Below are 7232 nucleotides of genomic sequence, written 5' to 3' on the forward strand. Positions count from 1 at the left end.
ACTAACTCCCTGGAAATAAGGAGCAAGGTCCTCTTCAGACCTCGACGGGTCAATCAGGATAGTTGATACCAAAGGTTGATACCAAAGGATCACAAATATATACTTGCTTTGCTTGGTCTGGCAAAAGCGCTTTCAACAGTACCCTGCAGATTGAATTAAAAACATTAGGAAAGGGAAAAAGAAATCAAAATAAGAAAGCATTCAAAAAAAGGCGAAGAGTACACACCTTAAACAAGTAAGCACAATACTATGATTGATCTCTCTATTCTTTTCAACGAGCATATAAACATCCTTTTGGAGAGATATGGAGGTACTCCTCCTACTTAGCGTTGTATGAGACATTGCATATAATCTGACCAGGCACCGCCTTAAGTCTATCGTTATGCTCTCTCTCCAACTTCAGAAGGTTTTGTGCCAATTCATCCCTAACAACATTCTCTTCTAATAATGTCACTATAGATAATGTCTCCTTTCCCTTCAGATTCGCCCCCTTTACAAGCCTCTTCAGCCCTTGTGGACCTGGTGTTGTCACCTCTTCAATAACCACCTTGTTAGAAGTCCTCTTCCTCTTCAAAGCAGGAGGAATGGAGAGGATTTCTGCTACCTTCCTATCCCTGAATGGTAGAGGTCACATGAACTTATCATACCTATACCTAACTCTGCTTACTAATATCATGTCCTTGTCCATTAGTGTGACCCTCCTGGCATGGGTAGCACAAATGTTACTATCATTTAATAAGTCTATAAGAAAGTCCTCGCATGATTCTTGAAGACATGCGAGGGCACTACTCTGCCATTTAAAGTAACCTTTCCACTTTATTCTCTCTCTCTAATGGATCTGACAATCCTCAAGAAAGGAGCTTTGGGGATGAGGAGATTGGCAGCCGCGCCTGCACCTTCCTTATCTCCGCAAACATTTTTCTTTGCCTCTGCAAAGTGACCCTGGCCTTTGAAATATGCTGGTTCTGGGTTTGCCATCAGGAAGCATAGGTTCACTTCTTGCGACGTCCTTTGGAATTTCCTCTAGAAGATGTGGAACCGAAACTGGATTCGGCATTGGATCCGGGGCGCTGGATCTAGCGTTGGCACACTGAAACTCTCTTGACGGTCTGTTTTGTGCGCGCCATTGCAGTACTAGAAAAGAGGAGGCAGAGTAATTAGCCAAAATTCACATGACCACCATCCACCGTGCACGATAAGGTGAATCCAAATGTGGACCAACATTCATTTCGCGCAGTGAACGAAACAAGAACTTATCAATAAAATTCACCCAACCGTCCACGGAGAGCGATATATCAATTCGAAAACATGGAGAATAGCCATATCGCACCGTGAACGAAATCAAGAAAGCAAAGGGGAATAGAGAACTTATCAATAAAATTCACCCAACCATGGAGAATAGCCATATCGCACCGTGAACGAAATCAAGAAAGCAAAGGGGAATAGAGAACTTATCAATAAAATTCACCCAACCATGGAGAATAGCCATATCGCACCGTGAACAAAATCAAGAAAGCAAAGGGGAATAGAGAACTTATCAATAAAATTCACCCAACCATCCACGGAGCGATATGTCGATTTGAAAACATGGAGGATAGCCATATCGCACCGTGAACGAAATCAGCGAAAGAAAAGGGGAAGAGAGAACTTATCATTAAAATTCACCCAACCGTCCACCACGGAGCGATATGTCGATTCGAAAACATGGAGAATTTCCATATCGCATCGTGAACTAAATCAGCGAAAGAAAGAGAGAGAAAAACTTATAGGCGCTTGAAACAAGGACTAGGATGGATGGATTCAACGAGCTGCATGAGCAAAGTGTAGAGAAACACAATGGAAAAAAAACGTGGAAGAGAAAAGCATGGAAAAGAAAATATTCCTCCTTTTTATAGAGCAAAACGTAATCATGACGTTGACTGCATCAGCCTTACACATGGCAATCGACGATGATGTAAGCCCTACCACATCTGGCATTCGATCCTCAATCATGTGACGTCGGCCCTATTATTTGATATATAAAGATGCTGCGAGTTTTGTTTTCTTCTTTTCTCTGCACTCGAAATTTTCTCGCTTTCCATACCATCCATGGTGTGAGTTAGTTTTTTCCACGGCCCATTCCATCCACGGTGCAATAGTTGCATTCTTGCACCATTCCTTTCCCCTTATCACACGGTGAACGGTTTCCACCCGGATCAGAGAAGCGATGGAGGTTAAGAGTTATCACCTGTGTACAATGCTGTAGATGATGTGGATGATTTATTGCCGAAGGAGATTAAGGACGAGCCTAGCGCCATAGAGTATCTCTTTGATCTGCTGAGGAGGGCTGGGCAAGAGAAATCCCTTTACCATGTAGAGCCTGTGTTCAACGTTCCTTTCAATCTGGAGGAGATTTTCAAGGACATGGCAAGGACATCCCTGGAGGGAGAGTGGACAGAGTATTGCAGGTTGGTTGGCGGAGGGACTGTCTCTTATGGGTCCATTACGTATGTCCACATGTCAAGCCTCACAGTCACCTCATCTTAGAATTCAAGCATGTCGAAGAGGTGGGACATTTACGTAGATGATCAATGTATCAAGATTTGTGTTGACATGTGCCTAGTGCATGGCAGGAAATGCAGGTTGCTAGAATATCATTTTGGGTTTGTTGCCTATCTCTTTCTTCATGCTGAGTGATAAGGAGGCTACACAAAAGAGGAGCTCAAAGGAAGGACTGATAAATCAGAACAGTCCTTTATTTCAAGTGCTCAATCTATAGAAGAAGAGGTCCTGGACCTTGTATCCGAGAAGGAGGAGGAACTTCTCAGCACAAATTTTGATGTGGCAAAGTTTAAGGCCTCCACCATCATTAATGAAGGAACGTCATCCGTCCATGGGGAGCGATTGATGTCCAATTTTGTCATCCCTGGGCTACCGTCCTTCTTAATTAATGGGAAGTATTACCTCCTCCTCTCCCACATTCAAAAACTCTACAAATTTAGAGAGAATTATTGTCTTGCTATAACAGTAGACGGTTGTGATGAAGCTGCGTTCGGTGTTCTCGATGTAGACAATGAGCATAAGGATGAATTTCTCGCATTGGACACAGAAGTGATAGAAACTTCTTAGAGGCCCTAGAAGCAATGTCCTTGTGCTTTAAAAAAGCTCCTTCAGAGGAAGAATTTCAAGCCCTTCAGTAGGATATGGGCATTTTTGAGTTTGGCAAAGGAACATATTCCCGAACTTGACCAAGAAAATGAAGAGGGATCCATCAACCTTTGGGATGCAGCGAAGTTGGAGGAGGATGAGAACCAGAAGGTAAATTATTGCTTGTCTATTGTCTGAATTAATGATTTATTTAGTTTGTCTGGTTTAATTCTTATTGCTTCAGTCTGTTTGAATTATTTCATACTTTAGTTTGTTCCCTCCTGGTTCTTTGTCAATGCAGATAGAGCTTGACGACGCCGATGGATTTCTTGGACGAGGTGGTGTTGGTCGTACAAGATGCCGCTCTTACACACTACGTCTCTTCAATCGACAAAAATATATTTATTATATATCATAGCAAGTACTCCAGGGATGCAGAGATTCCACTCCTTACACTGAAAGCCCTATCTAGGTATATAGGGTATGCATTTAATATACATAAAGTCATGCTTATAAAGAAGTGTGCTGCCATTTGTATCTTTGGATACGGCCCTGGTTTTTGGCCTTCTCGAGCAAGTTATTTTCTATGTTATTCAAGCTATGTCCTAGGTGCAAGAGTGGAGGATGTAAAGTCACTTAAGGGCTATAGTCGTAAGAGGTTTTTGCATTATAGAGGAAAAATGCCTACCGAAGAGGGGGAGCAAGAAGAGAAGAGACTCAAGAGCAATTATCTCTTTTCGTTGTTGTAAATAGTTTCACTGTAAATCTTCAATATAATGGAATGGTGCAATTATTTTTTATTTTCAAGTGAAAAAGCTTTACAACTTTCTTCTAAATGTTTACTTCCTAAGTCAAAAATGTCTACAACTTTATTCCAAATACTTTCAATTTCAAAGTGCTGTTTCTACTTCCAAATTCTTCCTATGCATCTTCGTGAAGATCTCTATGTTGCATGACATGCTTGTCCTGTGTGCCAGCTTTCCACTTTAGTGATCTTCTTTATTTGGCATTTTTTCGTGCTCCCATTGCTAGATTACTCATGCGTGTCCTTTCCATGGATAATTTTCACCCAAAAGTGTATCTGTAAAACCAGTTAAACATCTCCTTGAGGTAATTTGTACAAGTCTTCCCTCCTCCATGCTAGGTGTTTTAAAAATATACTCCTCTAGCTTGATGGTGAGATTTCTCCACTCCTTGTGTGCTCGACATGTCTAGAGAACCATACTCATTTATGAAGTATGCACCATAAGCATAAAGAATTTGTTGCAAAAAATTAAGAGAGTCATTAGGTATTTATACTCATTTCTTAATATCCAGTAGAAAGGAGCAAAGGTGTTTACCATGTAGTGTGTAATGTTGGTTTCACCCCATGTATCAACCATGGACTTCGTAAAATTAGAAAGCTCGTCTTGAAATTTTTGTCGCTCCTTTGTGGTTGTCCTGCTTTTGGTCAAAAGTTTGACCACCTTATTGAAGTCTGAACAAACCTTCTCACATAGAATTACAAGGCTTGAATTGGTACACATTGCCACCATGGCACCCAATTGAGTTGAGTAGTTGCTCTACTTTATGAAGAGTTTCTTCTTGTCGTACTTTGCCTTGCATGGTAAATGCATAATCTATGTGACACTTGAGCAAACGGTCAAATACACGCATGAATGCTTGCAGTGTACAGAAGTGGACATTCTTCAGTTCAAATGGAATTATAGGATTCCATTCTGGGTCTCTCAAATGGAATTATAGGATTCCATTCTGGGTCTCTCAAATGCCTATTTGGCACAGCTAGCATGTTGGCAGACAAGACACCACCAACCCAGTTGCTAGCAACATCGTCCATGGGGTCGTGTGCTCAATATCTTGATTCTCAAAGCATCCTCTTCTTTCTCGACTTTTGTTTGTTTTCCCTCACCATTCTCATGCACCACGGACAAGGATTTGGGGTGTTGGCACCTTCTGGACACCCAAGCAAGCATTTTATTGTCTTCAGGTCACCCCCCAAATGCCAATCTACTGTATAAGTGCCTTGCCCTCTACCTCAAGTTTTTCTCCCTGAATCTATGCTTTGATGATAGTGGTAATCCATGGTATCCTATCAAACATCCAAGCGAGAACTTCATGTGTCTCTTTTCGTACTTCAAATACCCCAAGCCACCATATCTCTTTCTCAGATTGGACACTATATGAGGGAAAGTCTAGCTTGCAAATCCTCTCCCTATCAGGAGTTTGATTCATCTCAGTATTCCCCTCAAATGTGTCTTCACTAAGAAAAGATGATAACTCTGTACTTTTTGCATATGCCATAGCCTCATTCATGAGTCTCTGGCCATCACGATTTTGATAACTTTACACCCTCTACTAGAATTAGAATAACTTATTTAGCCCCCTAATTAACCATAGAAAATGGTGGAAATTAAAAAAAATAACTTTGGTTTGATAATCAGTGAGCATGCAAAAAGATATTGGGAACCACATGAAGATGTACGAGGCCATCCCTTTTGATCTCTAATTTACGTTAATTTAACAAATGAAATAAAAAATCACATGCATTCTAATTTTGAAGGTTAAAATCAATTATGTCTTGTATTTACATCATCTTCCTTCCCTTCCTTCTCTAATTTACGTTAATTTAACAAATGAAATAAAAAATCACATGCATTCTAATTTTGAAGGTTAAAATCAATTATGTCTTGTATTTACATCATCTTCCTTCCCTTACATTCTTCACTTTGGGAAAAGACCATTTAAGGAGACCAACTTCATGATGTATTGGGTTGCCAATAGAGCATCTTAATTCCATGATATTTCCATCTTAATGGAAATTTTGATCTACGGTCAATTTTAAGGGATTTGAATTTTAATATTCATAAAAACCTTTAAATTTTAGGAAAATTGATAAAAAAAACTTTTACGAGGGCTAGAGGGGTGCAAAAATGGCTTGTACGAGGCCCCCGTACATAGCACTTTCACAGCTCTCTGGCCATCACAAAAATGGCCTGTTCGAGGCCCCCATACATAGCATTTTCCCACCCCATGCCCTTCGCGATGATACATCTTACAATTAAAACCCATGTGGGCCAGAAGGGTACAAAAATGGCCATTGCATGTGGCCCGGAGGGCCCTCTTTCGCACCCTTCTGGCCCTTTTTTGAAACGTGATGGAAGATGTATTACACAATTAAATCAATTACACAATGAAATAGATAATCAAATATGCAAGAGGAAGATATAAAACACATCAAAAATTCATTAATATGAAAAGTTGAGATACATTGAAAATTTGAGATACATTGAAAAGTTGAGATACATTGAAAACTTGACATACATCGAAAACTCATTAATACGAAAAGTTAAGATACATCATTTTTCATTTCCCTTTTCTCCGCGAATACGACGGGCCAGCTGCATATCCTTCACCATTATGGTGACCTGCTTTGCATGGATGGCGCACAAGTTTGTGTCCTCAAATAAGTTAACAAGATATGCTTCAGCGGCGGCTTCGTGCAAGGCCTCTAGGGCAACCGACTGCATCCGACATTCCATCTTGTATTCCCACAAAATTTCTTTGCACGTTCGTGAGAAAGGTGCCCTCTAGATGAGAAGCTCCACAGATTTCTAGTAGTGCCATATCTCCTGGAAAGCCCTGTACCCTGAGTGTCTCCTACAGGGGGGGTCATGAGATGAAGACGATGGGCGGGACGTGGTTGTAGGGGGCGAGGCCTATAATACATCAACTTCCTTCTGTTTCTTTTTGGGGCCGATGCTTGTTCCTCTTGCTCTTGCTCTTGCTCTTGATCCTGCTGCTCCTCTTGCTCCCCTTGCTGCTCTTAATGTTGCGTGTTGATGCAGGGCAAGGTCTTTCCCCCTATGGCTGGGTGGTTGGGAATCTTCATGTGTGCCCATGTAGGCTCCCCGCAGTTGATGTCGGTTTCTGTTGCACTGCTGTCTTGCACGCGGTAATCCACCAACTTTACCTGTTTGCTTGGTCGGGATGAGCTGGCTTGCTTTGTCATTTTTTTCTTGAGTGTGCAGTCGTAATGCTCCAAGTTCTTGTGTTTGCGTTGTCCCTCAATCGCGTGTGTCTTTCATCGCTCATCTTCTCCACTGTTT

This window comes from Cibotium barometz, chromosome 21 (assembly GCF_041138505.1).
Source record: "Cibotium barometz isolate CiBa-2024 chromosome 21, ASM4113850v1, whole genome shotgun sequence".
Classification (NCBI taxonomy): Eukaryota; Viridiplantae; Streptophyta; class Polypodiopsida; order Cyatheales; family Cibotiaceae; genus Cibotium; species Cibotium barometz.